Source organism: Miscanthus floridulus, chromosome 6, assembly GCF_019320115.1.
Source record: "Miscanthus floridulus cultivar M001 chromosome 6, ASM1932011v1, whole genome shotgun sequence".
NCBI classification, from domain to species: domain Eukaryota; kingdom Viridiplantae; phylum Streptophyta; class Magnoliopsida; order Poales; family Poaceae; genus Miscanthus; species Miscanthus floridulus.
Window position 1 is genome coordinate 6,085,325 of NC_089585.1, and position 22,766 is coordinate 6,108,090.

The following is a 22,766-nucleotide window of genomic DNA, read 5'->3' on the forward strand; positions in this document are numbered from 1 at the left end:
ACGGTGGAGGCAAAGCTGAGGGGCGGCAACCTAACCCCCATCGCGATGCGCCCGTCATGGGGGTTCCTCTCGCTGGTAAGTCACGCGCCGCTGTAGCCCCCGAGCCTTCTCTGTTTCTCCTTACTTCTCATTCCCTATGCGCGTTCGCCGTTCCTGCAGGGGATGAGGGACGTGTGCGCCTCTCCGCCGCCCGTTCCCAAGAACTCGAGGCGGTGGGCGATCAACCGGGCGCACGTCGAGGCACAGAAAAAGCGGAAGGACGCCAAGGTGGCGAAGCGCACGAAGAAGATCCTCGCGCGCGAGGAACTGGACAAGCGCCGCCGCCAACAAAGGAAGGATGGCCTCCCGTTGGAGGAGTCCCTGTCGCTGTCGATATCGATGGATGCCTCAGACTGGGATGATGAGGACGAGATGGGGCAGGGTCCCCTAAACCATCTCCCTGACGTAGGGGAGGTGGTGCCTGGGGCGTTGGCAAGTAGCCCGGCACTCCCGGGAGGAGGAGGAGGAGCTGACCCGGGGTCAACAATTGCCCGGTCCGGGGCTGAGGTCGACACGCCCGAGGCGAGGGCATTGGGCAAATGCGCCGTCAGCCTAGTGGGCTCGGCGGCAGTGGTGGAGCAAGTGGCAGCGGAGGCGACACAACTGCCCCCGCAGAGGACCGAGGGGGCGCCGGGGTCCGTTGAGGACCAACCGGCGCCGATGAACATGGAGGCCATGCCTCTGCCGCCGCCACCACCTTTGCAGACAAGGGTCACCATGGCGAAGCGGTTGCCGCCCCGCTCGAGGTAGGTGTATTTTTGGTGGGGTCGCAGTGCTTTCCGTTCGTTCTTTTGTCTTGTGCTGACCCTGTAAACATTTTGTCCTTAGCCGGAAGTGACCTGCGGAGGTGCCTACCTTGGCACCCCTTAAAGCACTCAAGGTTAACCCTAGCTCCACTGCCCACTGGGTGGTGGAGGCACAAGCCGCCCTACAATGTGGCACAGCATCGGTGAGGGCCAACCTGAAGGAGCCGACCACCCAAGGAGGGGCTACCGAGGTGGCCCCGACATAGGCGGGAGAGGGAGCGCCTCCGCCCCATGATGTCGAGGCCCGTGGGTCGGATGGGGCCGAGGTTCCTTTACCTATGGAGGCTGCTGGGATCAAGGTCCCCGTGGTTTCACAGGCCAGGGCGATGGAGGCTGCGGTGCCCAGGACCATCGAGGTCGCTGTGGTAGGCGCCAGAGCCCCCACGACTGCCGAGGCCACGATGGTGGGGGCCAGAGCCCTCGGGACTACCGAGGCCACGGTGGCCGAGGCCGGAGCCCCCGGGACCATCGAGGCCATAATGGCAGAGGCCGGAGCCCCTAGGACCACCGAGGCTGACGTGATTGTGGTGAGGCTGTCAGCCCAAGAAGTGGAGACAGGGGCCACAGAGACCTCGGTGGCACCCTTGGTTCAAGGCCCGCCGTCATTGCGGGAGAGTGCCCGGGAGGTGGAAGTTCTTCCAATCTCCTTCGACGATACTTCCCAGGTGCAGGAGATGACCGGCGCCGAGGTGGCCAGTGTCGTGGAACAGCCGGTTCCAACCCTAGGCGAGGGAAGCTCGGCCCTCGCGCGAGTATGACCCGAGCCCCACGGGTGGGATCACCCGCATGTCCTATGGTAGAGCCGGGATGACCTTGGAGCGGAGCCTCTATTTGCCCTCGAGGACACAATCAAGGGCGGTCACTGGGACATGTTCGAGCAGTACTGCCAGCTAGCGGAGCGGTCACTACGGACGACGTTGTCTGTGGTGGCCAACGATTTGCCTGGAGTTGCCTAGGTTCGTACTTTCTTTTCTCATGCGGTGGTCTTTTTCTGAGTTTTCTTTGTAGGGATTGACCCTTGTTCTATTTCCCCCCTAGGAGCTCGAGACCCGGTCCCTTGGGAAGTCGGTCTTTCTCTGGTGGGAGAGGGACGTCTAGGGACCAGCTTTAGCGGCATGAAAGGCCTTCTTGCCGGTGCCAACGAGCTCTTGTCGACGTGGAGCATAGAGGTGGAGGACCTCCACCTTCATTGTGCTGACATGAAGGTCGAGGCAGCCACGGCTCAGGAGCAGCTCGCCCCTCTAGCAGTGTGGGTCAAGGAGTTGGAGGAGGAGCTCACTCGCGTGGCCAATGATCGGGATGCCTTCAGGTCTCGAGCCGAAGAAGCCACGGCCTCGGGCAAGGCTCTTGCTGGGTAGCTAGGAGCAGAACAGAGTGTGCACCAGCTAATGAAAGGCGCTTTGGATGAGGCCCTTGCAGCGGCTGAGGCCTCACAAACTGAGGCTGTGGTTTGGAGGGGAAAGGCCGAGGGTGAGTCCTAGTCCCCACGTTTTATTCGCTTTTTCTTATGTTCGCTCCCTAACTTCGTGGTATGACGCAGAGTTGGGGAGTGAAGCTTCTAGGGCGGCCAAGGCTTCTAGAGTCGAGGCTCAGCGCCTGAAGGAGAAGGTCGAGGCCTCTCGGGTCGAGGCCCAATGCTGGGAGCTGAAGGCCAAGGGTGAGTTCCATAGGCTTCCGTCTCTATTTAGCTTGTTTTCCTTTGCGCTCAACCCCGTTTCAATTCCTGTGGCGTAGAGTCGGAGGCAGAGGTTACCTAGGTAGCTGAGGCTTCCAGCATGGTGCAGATGGTGCTTGAGACCAAGATCGAGGAGCACGTGGCGCTGAAGAGTGCTGCCTATGCCGCCTGCGAGGCCCTGGTGGTCGAGGGGGTTCAGTCAGGCAGCTCCCTTGGGAACCGTCTGATTGCACTTAGCGGTCAAGTGCGTCATATGGGCGTCAAGCGCGCACTGGCCGTCATCGCCTCGCACTATGTTGGTGTTGACCTTCAAGCCATCAGCGATGGCTACATCTTGTCCGATGATGACGATGAGGCCGATGAGGTGGTGATGAAGCTGTTGGAGGCGGCGGAAGGCCCTGGCACCACGCTGGCAATGTTGTTTGAAGAGGAGGTGGACCCTCCCCCGCCGTCTGCCAATACCGAAGGTCCTGAGCCTTGACCTGGGCCCAAGCGGCCATGTAAATAGAGTAGGAATTAACTTTGTATCGTAACGCTTGTGGCCATCGAGGCCTTTCTTTTTAAAGTACTCATGTTTCTTTAATCGTTTGTCTTGTATCTTCGAGCCTCTGCCCTCTTGTTGTCTCTAATCTGATTTCTTTGCAAAAAAACTCCTTGGAGCCTAAGCCGTTCCCTAGGCGAAAGGTGGTGAGGGCGCGCTGTAGCCCGGAGGCTTAGGCCGTCTCGCGACTCTACCGGCCTTCTAGCCCTGAGACAGGCTTTTGGTCCTTGGGTTTTCTGCAATCGATTTGTCAGAGCGTGCTAGAGGGTTTGGCATAGGAATTTTGTCAAAAAACGACTAAAAAATGGTGCGCAGGACTTAGGGGGAATCCCCCATCTAGCCCCCAAGGGAGATTCGGTTCTAGCGGAGGCAGAGCCGAGTCTCCCTTACAGTGTCATCAGTATTGCCGAGACCCACGATGGGCTCGGGGGGGTTTCTTAAAAAATTAGAACAACTAGAGAACGCTTTTTGATTGTATTCCAAGAAACAACATATATACAATGCTTAGAATTTTAAGGGTAAAAGCGACGTAGCTGTTCTATATTCCAAGCGTTGGTAAAGATTTGGCCCTTCTCGTTGGCTAGCATGTAGGTCCCGGGCTTCAGCACTTGGGCGATGATGTACGGTCCTTCCCATGGCGGGGTCAGCTTGTGGTGACCCTTGTTGCTCTGTGCCAGCCTCAACACCAGGTCGCCTACCTTCAAGTCTTAGTTTTAGATGCACTAGGCCTGATAGCAGTTGTAGGGTTTGCTAGGTATTTTGCCGAGTGTAGCAGCGTGACGTCTCGAGCTTCCTCTAGTTGGTCGAGGGTGTCCTCTCGGGTGGTGCGGTTACTTTGTTCGTTATAGGCCTGTAGCCTTGGGGAACCATATTCGAAGTTAGTGGGGAGGATGGCCTCAGCCCCATAGACCAGGAAGAAAGGCGTGAACCCCGTGGCTTGGCTTGGAGTGTTCCTCAGGCTCCAAATGACCGATGGGAGTTCGGCGAGCCTATTTCTTGCCAGACTTCTTCAACCGGTTGTAAATTCTTGGCTTGAGGCCTTATAGGATCATGCCGTTGGCACACTCTACTTGGCCGTTGGTCCTTGGGTGTCCTACGGCCGACCAGGCCACACGGATGTGGTGGTCATCACAGAACATCAAGAATTTTTTGCTGGTGAACTGTGTCCCATTGTGGGTGATGATGATGTTAGGAACCCCAAACCTATGGATAATGTCAGTGAAGAACAGCACTGCTTGCTTGGATTTGATTCGATTGATCGGACGAGCCTCGATCCATTTGGAGAACTTATCGATTGATACCAGTAGATGGGTGTAGCCCCCGGGGGCCTTTTGCAGAGGCCCGACCATGTCAAGCCCCCATACGGCGAATGGCCACGTGATGGGGATGGTTTGGAGGGCCAAGGCCGGGAGTTGTGTCTGCCGAGCATAGTACTGGCATCCTTCGCAGGAGCGTACTTGCTTGGTGGCATCGGCGACCGCTGTCGGCCAGTAGAACCCTTGGTGGAAAGCGTTTCCTACGAGCGTCCGAGGCGCCTCATGGTGCCCGTAGGCCCCTACGTGCAAGTCCCAAAGCAGGGCTCGGCCTGCCTCGGCGGTGATGCATCATTGGAGGATACCGGAGGGACTTCGCCTATACAATTCATCATTATAGAGGACGTAAGTCTTGGCTCGGCGCGCAAGCCGTCGGGCTTCGGTCCTATCACTAGGAAGCTCCCCCCGATCAAGCCAATCAAGGAACGAGATTCGCCAGTCTGCGTCCTGGTCGGTCTGGGGAGGCTCGGTGTTGACTTCCATGACCTCAGGCTTAGTCAAGAGAGTCTCGGCAGCGGAGGGGGCATCGAGCCCCGTCGTGGGTTCGACAGGTGGGCCCGCCTCTGCCACCAAGATGTGGTCAATGGAAGGTTTGTGGAGGTCCTTGGTGAAGACGTTCGGGGGGACCGGAGCCCGTGCCGAGGCCATCTTTGCCAGTTCATCAGTGGCCTCATTGTACTTCCGCATGATGTGGTTTAGTTTGAGACCGTCGAACTTGTCTTCTAGGCGACGTACCAACTGGCAGTACGCCTCCATTTTGGGGTCGAGGCAGTTTGATTCCTTCATGACTTGATCGACGACGAGCTACTGAGTTGCCCCGGACGTTGAGAGGCCGTACCCCAAGTTCGATGGCAACTTGCAAGCCTGTTGACGAGGGCCTCGTACTCGGTCGCGTTGTTGGAGGCAGCGAAGTGGAGCCGCACCATGTTGCGCATGTGTACTTTGAGGGGTGAGATGAAGAGGAGACCCACGTCTGCCTCAGTCTTCGTCAGAGACCCATCGAAGTACATGGTCCAGCATTTTGTCTGGACTTGAGCAGGCGGTAATTGGGTGTCGGTCCACTCAGCCACAAAATCAGCCAGGACCTGAGACTGATCGCTTTCCAAGGTGCAAAAGTTAAGGCTTCCTCCATGAGCTTGACGACCCACTTGGCTATCCTGCCTGAGGCTTCCCGGTTATGGACTATCTCTCCCAAGGGGAAAGACGATACCACGGTTCATTGGGTGGGACTCAAAGTAGTGACGCAGCTTGCGTCGGGCTAGGACTACAGCGTAGACCAGCTTCTGGATGTGGGGGTAGCGTGTTTTGGTCTCAGAGAGCACTTCACTGATGAAGTAAATAGGTCGTTGGGTGGGTAGAGCATGCCCCTCTTCCTGCCTTTCTACTACTATGGTAGCGCTGACCACTTGGGTCATTGCGGCGACATAGAGTAAGAGGGCCTCATCCTTGGCTGGGGGTACCAGGACGGGAGGATTGGTGAGTAGTGCTTTGAGCTTGGCGAGGGCTTCTTCAGCCTCGGGGGTCCTAAGAAAAGTGCTTGGATTTTCTCAAGAGTCGGTACAGAGGCAAGCCTTTTTCATCGAGGCGCGAGATGAAGCGGCTCAGGGCCGCAAGGCATCCCATGACCCTCTGCACTCCCTTGAGGTCTCTGATTAGTCCCATGCTAGTTACGACTGAGACCTTCTCTAGGGTTGGCTTTCATGTCCGTGTTCTGAGACTATGAATCCCAAGAGCATGCCTCGAGGGACCCCGAATACACACTTCTTGGGGTTGAGCTTGATGCCCTTCTCTCTAAGGTATTTGAAGGCTATCTTCAAGTCATTGATGAGATCCTCGGCTCTTCTGGTCTTGACCATGATGTCATCCACATAGGCCTCAATGGTTCGCACGATGTGGTCGCCGAAGACCTAGGTCATGCACCGCTGGTACGTGGCCCCTATGTTTCTGAGGCCGAAAAGCATAGTCACGTAGCAGTACATGCCGAATGGGGTGATGAAAGAAGTCGCAAGCTGGTTGGACTTTTTCATCTTGATCTGATGGTAATCAGAATACGCATCAAGGAAAGACAAGGTCTCGCACCCCGTAGTGGAGTCAACGATCTGATCGATTCAAGGTAATGGGAAGGGGACTTTTGGACAGGCTTTATTCAAACCGGTGTAGTCTAAACACATCCTCCATTTCCCATTTTTCTTCTTAACTAACACGAGGTTAGCCATCCACTCTGGATGGGACACTTCCTTAATGAACCTGGCTGCCAAGAGTTTCTGCACTTCCTCGCCGATGGCCCTACGCTTTTCTTCATCGAATCGGCGTAGGTGTTGCTTCACCGGTCTAGAGCCGGCCCGGATGTCCAAGGCATACTCGGCGACCTCCCTCGGTATGCCCGGCATGTCCGAGGGACTCCATGCGAACATGTCGGCATTTGCACAGAGGAAGTCGATGAGCACGGCCTCCTATTTGATGTCGAGGGTGGCGCTGATCCTCAGCGCCCGGTCGTCGGGGCAGGCGGGGTCGACAAGGACAAGCTTGATGGCCTCCGTAGGCTCGAACGCTCCTGTACAACGCTTGGAGTTAGGCGCCTCGCCACCGAGTTGGTCGAGGTTGGCGATGAGGGTCTCGGCCTCCACGAGAGCCTCGGTGTATTCAATGCACTCGATGTCGCAGTCATATGCATGTTCATATGTGGACTCAATCGTGATGACACCGTTGGGACCCGGCATCTTGAGCTTGAGGTAGGTGTAGTTGGGGACTGCTATGAACTAGGCATAGCACGGCCACCCCAGGATGGCATGGTAGGTCCCCCTAAACCCAACCACCTCGAAGGTAAGGACCTCCTTGTGGTAGTTGGAGGGGGTGCCGAAGCAAATGGGAACGTCGATGTGCCCAAGGGGCCACGTGCGTTTCCCTAGCACGATGTCGTGGAAAGGTGCGGTGTCGCCTCAAAGCCTCAATGGGTCAATCTCCAAGACTTCTAGGGTGCTGGTGTAGAGGATATTGAGGCCACTACCTCCGTCCATCAACACCTTGGTGAGTCGGGTGTTGCCGATGATCGGGTCGACACCAAGTGGGTACTGCCCGAGATTCAGAACATGGTTGGGGTGGTCATCTCAATCAAAGGTGATCACCTCCCGAGACCAGTTGAGGTACCGAGGAGTGGCCACCTTTATCGAGAAGACCTCTCGGCGTTCCCTCTTTTGCTGCTGCGTCGTAAGGCACAGTCGAGGGTCCATCGAAGATCATGAAGGCGTTGTGTACCTCAGGGAACCTGTCGTCCTTGTCATCGTCCTGGTCGCCGGCGCCTTTCTGTTTGGCGTCATTGTCGGGGAGCCCGAGCCTGGCATAGTAATGCCACATCATGGTGCAATCCTTGAGGGCGTGCTTTACCAGGGCCTTGGTGGTAAGGGCAAGGTTTCTTAAGCATGTCGTCGAAGGGCCTAGGGCCCCTAGGGCCTCAGGGATTCTTGCGTTCTGTGGCCACGACTAGATCAGGTCTCGAGGATAGCCCGCTTCCCCTAGCGATCCTTTTTCTTTCTTTTGGGGAGGTGGGGAACCGAGGCCTCAGGGGCCTCATCCCTCCTCTTCCCCTTGGTGTCATTTTTCGGGGAGGATGGCCCCTATAGCCTCCTCGCCTGAGGCGAAGTTGGTGGTGATGTCGAGGAGTGCGGTGGCCGAGCGCGGCACATTCTGGCCTAATTCTCGGACCAAGTCTCAGCAAGTGGTGCCAAAGAGGAAAGCCTGGACGATCTCTGAGTTGCCGACGCTGGGCAACTCGGTGCACTGTTTAGAGAAGCACCGGATGAAGTCTCGGAGAGACTCGTCTGGTTTCTGGCGATAGCTCTTAAGGTCCTCAGGAGTTTTCGGGGCGCACGTATGTGCCCTAGAAATTCTCGACGAAGATCCTAACCAAGTCGCGCCAGTCATGGATCTGAGAGGGAGGAAGGTGTTTGAGCCTAGGCTTATGCCAAGTCTGACTAAGAGCAAGGGGAGGTTGCGGATGATGAGCAGGTCGTCATCCGCGCCACCTAGCTAACAAGCCAAATGATAATCGGCGAGCCAGAGTTCGGGATTGGTCTCGTCGCTATACTTCGTGAGGTTGGCTGGTTGTCGAAACTGGGCTAGGAACTAGGCGCTGCGGATGGCCCTACTGAAGACCCGAGGACCAAGCAGGTTCAGGAGAAGGACTGCGATCCTCCTCACTAGTCATAACAGCCACCTCGGTGTGGATGGTAGCCCCGGGCAGGCCCTTCATTGTCGTGGCATCGTCGCCTACTGACCACCTCATGGTCTACCTACACCTCACATTGGTTGCCTGAGGCGGTCGAGCCACCCGGGGACCCCATGGGCTGTTGGCGCCCGAGCGGGCTCGGGATGAACCAAGGCCTCCCTATCCTGCCGAGGCGGTGCCGAGGGGAGGTCCGAGGCGGCTCCGCACTGCCGGGAGGTGGAACTCTCAACCTACTGCACCGCGGCGGTCTCGAGGAGATCCCAGAGCTCACCGTGAACCTGTCGCCCTTCTATGGTAGAGGGCTCGGGCATCATGCGCACTAGCATCGCTGCAGCTGCGGCATTCTGGCTAGCACGATTGAAGATTAGGGGACGATCGTCCCCTTCATCGTCGTTGATGCAGTGGTGCACATCGTGGGCCCACCGCCGGGCTCCTCCACCATCACCGCAGCCCTGCTGCTCCTGCTCGAGAGTGTTTTAGAGCTATTGCAGAAGGAGTCGATCTTGCTCGTCCTTGTCCTAAAGCTCACAGAGCTGCTCCAGGTCTGGGCATTGAAATTGTTCGAGGGCAAGGTTCTCGTTCCGTGCTACCGGTGGGACAATGCGTGAAGGCGTGGCATCGCCCATTCCCTGATGAAGCGGAGTACGGTTGCCTACCCCCTCAGTCTTCGTCGCCCATGCTTGGCATCCCAAGTCCAACATGGAAGCACTCATGAGTGGGATCGTAAGTACCTTCATCGTCAGAATCAGAGTAGCCAAAGCAATAATCACTTGCGACCAAGAAGCAGCGCATGGTTTCATGGTCGTGGAGGTTGGAGAAATCTGCTCTGGACCCATGCCTCATCCTCCTCCGAGGAGTCGGCAGTGGGTTTGGGTCGACGCGGTAGTGTCGAAGTCGAGAGCGAAGCGCTGGCGGCGTCCTGAGAGATCCGCGTGAGCGGAAGCGTAGGCGTAAGCATAAGAGGTGGCGGCATTTCTCAACCTAAAGGGGTATGGAGATGGTGCCGTCGCCTGGCTCTGCTCCGCTGGAGTTGGCTCCTTAGGGGGTGGTGGAGTGGAGCTTGATGATGGGGCGTCACGGGGTGCCACCGGCGTTTTTCCCTTGTCTAGGCTCAGGCTAGACAGGTCCCCAACCAGGGACCTTGCACCGATAGCTAGTCGTAGGATACCGGCGGAGTGCGGCGAGTCGCCCTGGGTTCGCATAGCGTCGGGGTGATCCTGCCCACGTCGTGCCTAGCGAGCGCGGCGAGAGCGGCCGCCTGGGCGCCGCCTGTGCCTAGGCTGCCGGTGCATGACGTCGTCGTCGATCGGTGGTGCTCGGGGTGTGAGGAGTACCATGTCGTACTCATATCCTAGAGACATGAACTCTAGGCTCCCAAACCAGATCATCGTGCCGAGACGCAGCGGTCGTGCGGGGTCTGCCATTCGGAACTTGTTGGGATGACGAAACTAACACTGTAGAGGCCCCTACCTGGTGCGCCAACTATCGGTGTTTCAGACCGATGGATCCTCAACCAACTAGTGAATTTGTGCTACATGTTCCCAATCCCAGATGGTGATGCAAAGAGACACAAGGTTTATACTGGTTCGGGCGATTGGTGCCCTACGTCTAGTTTGAGAGATCGATCTTGTATTCCTTGCACCGAAGTGCTTGTAGTAGGGGGTTACAAGCTAGGTGAGAGAGGGAGCTAGTCCCAGGTCTCGGCGTGGAGTGATGTGGATGGCTTGAGACATTGCTCTCTGGTGGCCCGGGTGTATGCAATGTTACAGTGTGTTGTTTTTGTGAGTGCTTGTCTCTTCCTCCCCTAGAAATGGCCCAAGTCCTTTCCTTTTATAGTTTGAAGGGAGGACAAGGGTAGTACATGTGCTAACTATAGGCGTCGTGCGAACAGAGGCGGTGTGTCCAAGCCCTGTAGCCTGTTCCTGTGGTGGTGTGGTCGTCGGAGTGGTTCGTCCTTGGAGCGCTGGGGTGACATGCTGGTCACATCCGATCCTGTGCGTCATGGGAGCTCTAGGGCTACCTCGGAGCAGGCGCGGCGATCAGCATGTAGGTCGTTGTGGATTGACTGCGCACGAGGCCAAGGCTTGGTTGATGCCAAGGCCGAACCATGGTGGGGGGTCTCAGCAAACATGAATCCTGAGATAGCCAAGACCCTAGCGTAGAGTGCCGAGGCCCGGAGAGAGCGGTCGATCTGGTACGCTGGTTCAGAGGCGATGATGACCCGGGCCAGATTTCCCATGTCATGTTGTCTTCGGGCCGAGGGTTAGGGGCACAGTGCAGTTCAGGCGCTGATCATGGGCACAGCGCCAGAACACAGTGGCCGGTAATCCCTGCTGCGCCTTATCCTAGCCAGTATGGCATTGATGTGACTCCTTGTCTTATCGGCCGCTCCACGGTGTCGAGCCATCGTCCGGCTGGGATTGCGGGAGTGGTTGACGCATTAATGGGACATGACATGCTGTCGGGGAGGCTGGTCGAGGCGAGAGCGACGGGTTATTGTCAAGCCAGTCTCGAGCGATACGAAGAATAGCTGTCTTGCTCGAGGCTGGTCGCACAAGGCCTCGGGTGAGACGGAGATTGGGCTCCCTACCGAGGCCTCTCACGAGAAGCCTCGCGTGAGGCGGAGATTCTGTCAGGGTGTCGAGACCTCCCGTGCTAGGCCTTAGGCGAGGCGGAGAGCCGGTGGGCTTGGTCGGGGCAGGTCATGAACCCAGGGCTTACCTTCTAGCTTTGTTGTTGATGGGATTTCAGTGACTCTTTTGGTGTACGCTCGGGGTACCCCATTTTATGGTACCCGACAAATATAGTACTTGGAATCATGAGCTTCTAACAGAATTTCCTCTCGTAGTACTAGGTCAGATGGAACACAGATTCTATTCTTGAACCAGATGGTTCCTTGTTCATCTTCCTGGTGGTTGGTCTTGTAGCCTAGTTTCATCAGACCACGGAGATATTTGATCTCTTCACAACTTTTCTGAGCTTGATGGATACGATCTATGAGATCATACTGTATGCGGAGCTCATTCAACAAGCCATGTGGTAGTATCTCTAGTTGAAAATATCAATCTCTTCTTTGAGCTCGGGTGGTATGGATTCAGTGATCAAAGTGTGGCAGTAACTCTTGTGACTAAGAGCATCTACGACTACATTAGCTTTTCCCAGGATGATAGTGAATTTCCAGGTCATAGTCCTTGATCAATTCTAGCCATCAGCGTTGCCTCATATTTAGATCTTCCTAAGTGAAAAAGTACTTCAAGCTCTTGTGATCCATATAGATATCACACTTGTTGCCTATCAAGTAGTGTCTCCAGATCTTCAAGGCATGCACAACTACTGCTAACTCAAGATCATGGGTTGGGTAACGGTTCTCGTGTTCTTTCAACTGTCGAGATGCATATGCTATCACTCCTCCATCTTGTATCAGTACACAACCAAGTCCTTGACGGGATGCATCACAATAGACCATGAAATCCTTGCTGATATCAGGCAATGCTAGCACAGGAGTTGTGGTAAGCTTCTGTTTCAGTTCCTGGAAGCTTTGTTTCGCACGTGGGCGTCCATTCAAAGTCTTTAGTCTTCTTCAGAAGGTTGGTCATTGGATGAGCTATCTTGGAGAAGTTTTCGATGAATCGGCAATAATATCCAGCCAATCCTAATGAAACTTCTGATTTCTGTCACATTATGGGGTTGATCCCACTCTTTCATAGCTTCAATCTTGGCTGGGTCAATTGCGACACCTTCAGCTGATAGTACATGGCCTAGGAAGGCAACTTCTTGTAGCCAAAGCTCGCATTTGCTGAACTTTGCGTAAAGCTGATGTTGGGCTAGTTTCTCAAGCACCATTCTCATATGGTGTTCGTGTTCTTCAGTGGTGGATGAATAGACAAGGATGTCATTAATGAATACTACCATGAACTTATTCAGTTCATCCATAAAAACCTTATTCATCATGTTCATGAAGTATGCGGGAGCATTTGTGAGTCCAAAGGACAACACGGTGAACTCAAACTGCCCATACCTAGTCACGAAAGCTATCTTCAGGATGTCACTCTCTCGAATCTTCATCTGATGATAGCCAGATCTGAGATCAATCTTGGAGAAATACTTGGCATCTCGAAGCTGATCAAGCAGATCATCAATCCTTGGCAGAGGGTACTTGTTCTTGATGGTGACTGCGTTCAAGTTCCGGTAATCAATGCACATTCTCATTGAGCCATCCTTCTTCTTAACAAACAGAACAGGGGATCCCTAGGGTGAAGCACTAGGTCTGATATATCCCTTCGAGGTGAGCTCATCAAGCTGTTTCTTAAGCTCGGCCAGTTCATCAACTGACATGTGATAGGGCCTCTTGGCAATGGGTCCTATTCCCGTTAAGAGATCAATGATGAACTCTACATCACGGTCTGGTGGCATATCTAGTAATTCTTTAGGGAATACATCGGGATAGTCTCTGACCATAGGCACATTATGTACTGTCTTCTCCTCTTTCAGTGATTCTGAACTGGTTTTAAGGGCACACAGGATAGAGGTGGACTTTTCTGGACTGTGGTTCACATCTAATGACTTGGCCTGATGGGTGGGTCACTTGGACATATCTAGGTAAACATGATATGATACCTCGGTGAATGGTTAACCAATCCATACCTAAGATGACATCTAGGTTTGTTGAAGGTAACAGGGTTAGGTCGGCTTTAAAGATAAGACCCTCAATGGTAAGACTCACTCCCTTATAGATGTGGGTGCATTTTAGGTCTCCTAGAGGTGAACTGGTGATGATAGGCTTTTCACGTGGGGTTATAGGCAGGTCATGCTCTCATGCAAACTTGGATGATATGTAAGAACAAGTTGCTCCAGAGTCAAATAGAACTGATGTAGTATTGCCATTAACTAAAAACATACCATATACCACGTCAGGGGCAGCCTGTGCTTCCTCGGTGTCCAGATGGTTGAGACGTCCACAAGTAGTAGATCCCTTGAACTGAGACTTCTAAGTAGCTGAGTTCTGTGGGCACTCAGCGGCTTTGTGACCCAGTTGGCCACAAGAGAAGCAAGTGAAAGGCATACCTCCTGTAGGGGTTGGCGTGGGTGCCTTCCAGTTTCTAGTGCTTGGTGCAGGGCGGTTCTGTGCTGGGCGTTCATTCGCTGAGCGGGAACGGTTGAAATGATCCTGAGTGTTGCGGTCCTGAGCATAACGGTCCCAGGTGTAATGATCCTGAGCAGGGTGGGAGTATTTGGCGGTGTAGCCTCCAATACCCCTACTCGATCCAGGGTTGTCATCCCTGTTGTGGCAAGAGCATTCCCTGGATGGTGCATCTCTATGGAACCTCTTGCGATCACGGCCATGGAAGGACTCCTCAGGCTTACGCTTCCTCTCCCTATACTCTTCTCTAGCTTCAACATGATCTTTCTCGATCTGGATGCAGCGATCCACCAGAGCACGCAACGTGTTACTCTCAATACCGCCAAACTTCAGCTTGATGTGTGGGTTAAGTCCCTTGTGGTAATAGTACAACTTCTCCTTCTCAGAGTTCACAACATAGGAAGGTGCATAGCGTAGAAGGTTGGTGAAATGAGTAGTGTACCCAGTCACCCTGTCCTTTCCCATCTTGATGTTGTGGAACTCCTCAGCTTTTGCCTCCATAATACCCTTGGGAATGTGATACTCAGTGAATGCTTCGGTGAACTCATCCCACTGAGATATTGGCAGGGTCATCATGGGAATAACTGAAACTATCCCACCAGGTGCGTGCTGCACCTATGAGCTAGTGTGTGGCAGCCCCAACACACTCCTCATCAGTGAAAGTAGTGAGGTCAAGCTTCTTCTCCATCTCAGTTGAGCTAGTCATCGGCTACAAGCGGGTCTAGGTCGGTGCCATCATAGGTAGGTGGCCTTAGCTTCAGAAATCCCTCTAGCTTCCTTTGGAAGTCATTCTGCTGAACCTCCCTGGTGATGGTTTCCTCCATCAATAAGAGCTGCAAGAAGCTGGGTCTGTTGTGCCATCACTTCTACCAGGTTCGGTGGTGGTGGTGGTGGAATGTTCTCCTTAGGCGGTGGGGTATTCTCTAGGTGGAAGGGTATCCCTCCACATCCACATCCACGGCCATGGCCATGGCCACAACCATAGTTGTTGCCACCATGCCCCCCATTTGGTTCAACTAGTTCAGGGGTGGGCGCACATCCACTGGTTCATTACGCAATTAGATTGGCGGTTCGGCATCTGCAACACGGATCATAGGAATTTTAGTGTTTGTGCCATAAGTGCTTATAATTTTAGTATGATTACATGATTTTGATGATTTAAAGAAAACTTAGTTATGCTATCCAACACTCATTACAAAGAAGCAATAAGGTCCATAAGATGCAATAAGATCCAAAACATTCATTACATAGGTTTTATTACATAGCATCATCTCTAGTAGCTACACTTGGAGACTCGCGAGAATCATACTACGCATAGTGTCCCATATTACATCTAATAAGGGGTACATCATGGGGTACAACCTATGGAAGCCACTGACATGACTCATGACCACATAGGGTCATCTACTCTAACTTGTACACCGCAGCTGGGATACGACTGTTCTCGATCTCGATCTCCTCATCAGACTTGTGAAGTCAGGACACGTACTTCAAGGCCTCGGTGAGCTCCTCAGTAGGCTTGGCTCCAGGTAGGGTAGGGCAGGTGTCTAGGTTGAGGTCAAGTCAGGGCTAACTCAAACTCCTCTATCCTAGGCTTTGTCTTACTGTGAATCTCCTTGGGTAGCTGATCCCACATACCCTTCGTCTCCTAGAGGTGCTTCCTATCAGACTTTTGCCAAGCCTGCCATGTCCTCTCACACTTATCTTGTAGGTACTCATTCTACCTGAGTGCCTCGATCAGGTTACCCTGGTTGTGAACGGCCTTCTTCCTGAACTCCTCTAGATCTTGGGTCATGGTCTTGTTCCGAGATTAGATTTTTAGCATATCAATCCCCTTGGACCTTTCTCTATCTCCTCTGTGGTTGAACTCGGCCTTCTTGTCGTCCAACTCTCTCTGCAACTCCAAGACCTTGCTGTCGAGGTAGTAGTTCCTGTTGCCTAGGTCGGTAGCTTTGTCCTGTAAGTCTGCGACCTTGGTTCTATGGACTTCTTCATGATGGTTGAGCTTGTCCTGTAGCTTGGCAACTGTCTCAAGTAGACTAGCTCGCTCCTATGCTCCCTGCGAGTCTCACTCCTGGTACTCCCACAGAAGGGCCTAGTCCTGACATCTCCTCTGCTATAGCTGGGTCACGTACCTATCCTGCTCCAGTAGGTGGATAGCTGAGACGCAAAGGCATCTGTCCTCCTCGGCAAAGATAACTCTGCCAGCTATGAAACTCTGCTCACTAGGGGTAAGGCTGAGGTCGAGGGCCTAGGGAAGTAGACGGAACTCTGTCGTCTTCAGGTGCTCATAGTGGTCCCACATCACTCTGCAAAGTGCCCTGTGTGAGATAGCTTGCAGTCCCTCCTCGACTGTGTCCTCTATAGTCATCTCGGTGGAAGCTAGGACAGAAGGTAAGGTAGTACTAGCTGGGAACTCGACTGAGGTGACAATCGGTCCTTTGATTCCTCCTTCTTGAGCTGGCTTCCTGGTGTAGGTGACCTTGACAAGCTCGTTAGGGACTCCTAACGTGACGAGAACTTAGTAGAGGGTCTGTGCAAAACCCCCGAGCTCACGTAGGTCAAAGGGAAGCTTGGCGTGGTCCAGAGGTAGCAGTCCTAGAGGCGGCCAATCGACGTTCATTGCCATCTGCATGTTTTAAGGAACAGGTGTTAGCAGGTCAATAATAGATAAGCCTTGCATAAAAGTAAATGCAGGTCGGTATATAACCGAAAGAAGGGTTGTTTATGTCCTATTCTATTGTCCATTTCTAAGGGTTTCGTCCTAAGGCCAAGTATGGCTCTAATACCAACTGAAGTGACCTAATTTCCGTGATGGGAAATCCATAGAGTCAGTAGTCTAATAAGACCGTTGTAGATCATATTATCCAGAATTCCAGTCGAATACCACATCCACACAATGATAATATTAGAGTATAAATAGTGCAGAATTACATAATTTATTACATCGCTGCATTGACGGAATCAAAAGTAGCATTCATTCAGAATAGCTTGATGATAAGATCGCCAAACTCGAGCGTAGGAATGAACCCCTCAACCATCAAACTCCTCGGAGCTATACTCCTCAAGCAGAACCTGTGTGCCAAAATTTATCAGTATGATTTGTACTGGCCACTCCCACCCTATGAGCATTGCTTTGTGGAAATTGGATGCAAGTTGGATATAATCAAAAGGAACCTATAAGGCTAGGGTTTCCTATGCCATAGCATATCAAGTATATAATAATAGTTGGTCAAGTTTTAACACCATTCCCACACCCATTCCACCCCATTTCTATCCAGAGCCAGGTTTCGATCCTGAGATCGATATACCACCATCTCCACATCATCACCACATCACAACCATACCATCGCTCAGTCGATAGGCCAACTCCCTCTCGGCACTGTCTCAAGGCCCGTAGCCCCTGGCTACGACCGACACTCTCTCACAGGGGAAGAAGAGAAGGACCCATCTCATTATCTAGTTTAAGCAAAACCCAGGAAAGGTCCATAGCCGACAAGTCAGCATATGTATCGATCGATCAACCATACACTCTGCAGAGGTTTTACATAACCACAAGATCCGCCTTCCTCGCTGACCATCGTCAACTAGGCTGATTCCGGCCACTTGCTAGCCTAGGATAATGCCACTCTACCATTCAGCCCTGGTACATCCCAAGTCTAGTCTAGGGTGGCTAAAACTATGAGTCATGAGCTGGGTCCACAAGGTCTCCATGAAGTCTCAGAAGGGTGTGGGGGAAATCCTCCGCGCCACGTACCTCCTTACACTGTCCGCTATCAACCTAGCAATAGTGGCAATATCCTACCAAGTAGTCTAGCCGTCCTGCACCATATAGGGCGAGTGGTACATAAGGCTTCCCGGTGAATCTGAGTACTAGTAAGTCCTTAGGAATGACCAAGCCAGAATGTCTTCATCAGGGTTTCCATTTACCGTGCCACCACAGCACCTCTACCCCGGGCTCCTCCCATCACAGGTTCACACCCAGGACCACCTCATATACCATTTACCCACCACAGGTATCCATTCCAGGGGTGCCCAGGTAGCACCCCATGGCAAGACTTGCCCTAGGCTCGTCGTATACTCCAACTTGGTCGACACAACCCTCACCCTCCACACACCCAAGTCACACACGCAGCACTCTCCCCATAGTCCAGATAACTCTAGTTTCCACCACGCATTAATGTAGTATAAGCATAGTAGAAGTATAAGTAATGAAATATAGCAGCAAGCGTGTGTCTAGCCTAATAGCAGGGTATGCAGGGGTATGGTTGCGTCAAGGTAAAGGCCATCAAATAAGCATACTACCATGCAAGTCCTATCATAGTATGATTATAACAGTAAAGTAAAGCAATAGTAGTTCTATATTAGCCATGCGTAATAGGTGCTATGAGATTGGGTGGGATATGGCACCTTCAGTGTAGTCAGTCTCTGTTCTCCTCACGGTACTCACGATCCTCGTCCGTTTGGTTCTCCTCCGATTCTGCAATGATCGTATTATAATCGTGTTAGCGACATCTATAGAATAGCACAAAGAAGCAATAAAAAATCAAAAGAGCCAAATGCACTCAAACATGGATTCATTGCATAAAGCTCGATTTTAGATGAATTTTGGTCCTAGTTTCGTATTTTTCTGAGGTCGTATGAATTAGTTATGAATTTCCAAAGTTTAAATCATCTCTAAAAATGAAAAAAGGCTGAATTAATCCTGGGCTGACACGTGTCACGCTATGACTGGTCCACATGGCATGCTGACGTCAGCGTGACATCAGCATGACATCACTGACTCGGCTCTGAGCTGACAAGTGGGGGGTCCTACTGACGTCATCTTGACGTCATCAACGTCATCGTTCCGATAAGTGGGGCCAGGGTCTCTTGGGTCACTGACCTGTGGGTCTGGTCAGAGTCAACGTCAAGTCAACGGGTGAGTCAACGGTCAACGGGTCAGGGTCTCTGACGTGTGGGGCCTGGGCTGCTGATGTCATCATGACATCAGCATGACGCCACCTCAGCTGTGTTGTTACTGACATGTGGGACCCAGCGTGACGTCGTCATGATGTCAGTATGACGTCACTTACTGACATGTGGGTCCTGAGTCTCTATGACGCTGACATGTGGGGCTAGGTCAATCATCAACGTTGACCGGTCAATGGTCAACGCGGACCGGGTTCAAACTGGGTCGGTTGGGCCTAGATATGGGCTAGATTTGGGCCTGGGCCGGCTCGGACACGTGGCGTGCTGTGGTGCTGCCACGTCGTAGCCAAGGGCCTCCAATGGGCTTTGTCCACCATTCGGCCCATGCCATGTGGCTCACGGTGGACTCACGTTCATGGTCCATGGACCGTTGGCTGGTCTTCGGTGGACCTGAGTCCACCCACCTTCCCTTTTGGCTTAGCCTACGTGCACCGAGTGTAGGCACATGCGGCCAGCGGGGAGGCCCTCTGCTTCCATCCCCGGCGTGCTCCCACCGGTGGTGTGCTCACCGGCGTGATCCTACAGCGGCGCTGGCTTCAATTAAGGTGGGGAAAAGCTTTAATTCATTTCTAAAAATGGAAAAAGGCTGAATTAATCCTGGGCTGACACGTGTCATGCTGTGACTGGTCCACGTGGCATGCCGATGCCAGCATAACATCAGCATGATGTCATCATCTCGATTCCGAGCTGACAGGTGGGGTCCAGCTGACGTCAGCATGACATCAGCAACGTCCTCAGTTCCGACAGGTGGGTCCAGGGACTCTTGCGTCACTAACATGTGGGTCCAGTCAAAGTCAACAGTCAGTCAATGGGTGAGTCAATGGTGAATGGTCAACAGGTCAGAGTCACTGACGTGTGGGGCCTGGGCTACTGATGTCAGCAGCTGATGTCATCGTGACATCAGCATGACATCACCCCAACTGTGTTGGCTTCTGACGTGTGGGTCCAGTGTGACGTCACCATCTGACATGTGGGCCCATAGTGTCTGTGCCACTGACTTGTGGGGCTAGGTCAACGGTCAACGTTGATCGGTCAACTGGTCAACCGGATTGGGTCACATACGGGCTCTGGCGGGCTTCGGGTTGGGCCGGTTTGGGCCGAGCTAGGCCGGACATGTGGCAAGCTGTGGCGCTGCCACGTCGTAGTCATGGGCCTCCACTGGGCCATGGTCCTTGACTCGCGAGCGTGAGCATGGCTCACGGTAGACCAAGACACGTTGGTCCATGGATCGCAGACAGGTCTACGGTGGACCAAGTCCACCCTTCTTCTCTCAGGCATGGTCCATGTGCACCGGGTGCAGGCGTGTGCGGGGCGGCGAGGAAGAAATCATCTATTTCCTCCCCAGCGTGCTCTTGCCGGTGGCAAGCTCGCTGGTGAGCCTCCACGGCGGTGCTAGTGTCCAATTGAGAAGGGGAAAAACTCCCCCACGCCATGGCGACTGCGACGGTGGGGTCAAAGTGGCTACCAAAGCTCCCTAGATCTCTGGCCACGATGAACGGTGGCTTGGCATGGCGGTGCTCGTCGGCGAGCCCCTTCCAGCGGCGTGGGTGTTCAACTAAGGTGGGCAATAGCTCGGCCTTACCTTGGTGGGTGCCCTAGTGAAGCTAGCAAGGTGGCTGGATGGCTCCAGTTGGCTTGGCCACAGTGGCGGTGCACGGCGGAGCTCCGGCTGAGGTCCGATGCTCGTGGTCGGAGCGCTGTGGTCAGCTAACGGGGTTTCAGTCTACACGGCTATCGTCCAGACGTCACAGTGATGCTCTACAGGCTATGTCCTAGCCCAGCTGAGGCGGCCAGGATGCAGCGTGCGGTGGCCGCGCCATGACAGGCAGGCATTGCGAGCGCAAGCGAGCGCGTGCACAGCGATGGTGTCTAGGGGCTTGGAGATGGTCGCGAGTGTGCGCGTGAGTGGGTTGTGCTTGTGTACCCAGAGGCTAGGGACGGCCTTGGCCTATGCGCTCATGGTGTGGAGCAGCCATGGTCGAAGCAGCGAGGTCCGGCAGTGAGCAGGGGAAGAACCGGGGGGCTCACTGTTGGTGTCGTGGGAGATAGGATGGTGACACAGTGGTGGGTTGCGGCCGTGTAGCTCCTAGAAGCAGCGCAGTGCAGTGCAGCATCGTGGCGTCGTCTCCTACTCTAGCCACACCGGTGGCGTCGCACGGCTTCGGCACTCCCCCTTCTTCTTCCTCTTCTCCCTCTACTCTCTTGGCTCGGGTGCGTAGTGGATGGCCACCAAGGTGGCGGTGGGGCGATGGGACAAGCTCTAGGTCACCTGGGGCCAAGGCTTTTATAGCCGAGCTCAGCCATGGAGCTCGGTGATCGGTGGCTGGAGATTAAGGGGGGATCGGAGGCATGTGCATCTCATCCAACGGTGGCATGAGGTTGCATGAGCGCGGCGCAAGGGGGAGCAAGGCCATGCCCCGGGTGTGACCCCCTGGCCCGCTCCTGCCACCGCTGTTGGTCCTTGGTCGCACGGGCGGTTGAGCATGGGTGCAAGGAAGATGAATAGGAGGGCTGACAGGTGGGATCCGGTGGGCAGCGGTAGCAGGCGAAGTGGACGGGCGCGTGGGCGTGAGCGGCGTGCTGGGCTAGCTTGTGGGCCCCGCGCGTGCGCTGGGAAGATGGGAAGGGGTTGGCAGGCCGGGTGGGGCTGGCTGGCTGGCGCGGTGGGGCTGGCTGGGCTGTGAAGCCAAGCAGGCCTGGGCCACAGCGAGGCTTCCTCCTTTCTTTTCTTTTTCTGTTTTTCTTTTCTTCTCCTTTGTTTGAATTTAAATTTGGTTTTGGAATTAGAATTAAAAATTAGTGCACCAAATTCATTGGAGTTTTAGATATGAGGCCCACAACATTCTTATATAAATATTAGGAATTTATTTAGCTATTTTGTATAACAAAAATAGGTGTGGTTTTGTTATACAAAAATAGAATTAGTTTTTCTCTTTAAACCTTTATTCTTTGGGTTGAGTATTAATTATTTTTATGGTGTGTTTCTTTAGAGGAGTTGTTAAACATAACATAAAGCAAATGGAAATCCAAATCACAATTTGAGTTAACAATATATGCAACACTTTATTTGTCAGTATTTAAATAAACATGATAACAAATGACATGCCATGCTCATGAAATTGTCTGGTTGGGTTGCTTCTAATGCAACACTTAGGGTTGGCTCCTACAATGTCACTCATCATCACATGGGAGTTCTTAAGAAAAATTTTGTAGTTGGTATTTTTAGTGTATGGATTTTTGGGTCGTTACATGTTGTGCCCAGTGAAGGGGTACAACGGCTCTATTTCATGGGGGGCTTCTATTTAAGCCCTATGGCTGGCTCAAGCTCACTCTCTTGGCCATTTGCATTGACATAGCAACCTTATGAGCTTAGCCAAAGCACTCCCACTCATCTCCATCATTGATTCATCATCTTTGTGAGATTGGGAGAGAATCCAAGTGCATTGCTTGAGTGATTGCATCTAGAGGCACTTGGTGTTCATGTTTTGCTACAGGATTCGCTTGTTGCTCTTGGTGGTTGCCACCACCTAGACGGCTTGGAGTAGTGGAGGAGGATTGGCATGAGTTGGTGATTGTTTGTGGCCATGTCCGATGATTGTGAGGGGGTTTGTACCTTCCCCAGCGGAGCGCTGAAAGGTAACTCTAGTGGATTGCTCATGTCATTGAGTTACCTCACTTGTGGGTAGGTTCTTGAGGTGTCCAATTGTGTGGACGAGGTTCGTGCAACACCTCTTAGCCACCGAACCACCAAGTGTTGGTCGACACAACGGGGACGTAGCGTGTTGGCAAGCACGTGAACCTTGAGAGAAAATTGATTATCTCTTGCCCTTTGGTATTCTCCCGATGATTGATAAAGTATTCATCTTGTGATTGGTTCACTCCTCTACACGGCGGTATAATCACCTCACTTACTCATTTATATTTCCGCAAACTAGCTATAACAAGCTCTTTAGTATAGTTAGAATTGAGAGCTTGCTTTGTGGATTAAGTTCATCTAGTGGAGCTCTTTAGTGTAGCAATTGTGAGAGCTCTTAGTGAGTAGTGACCTAGTAAATT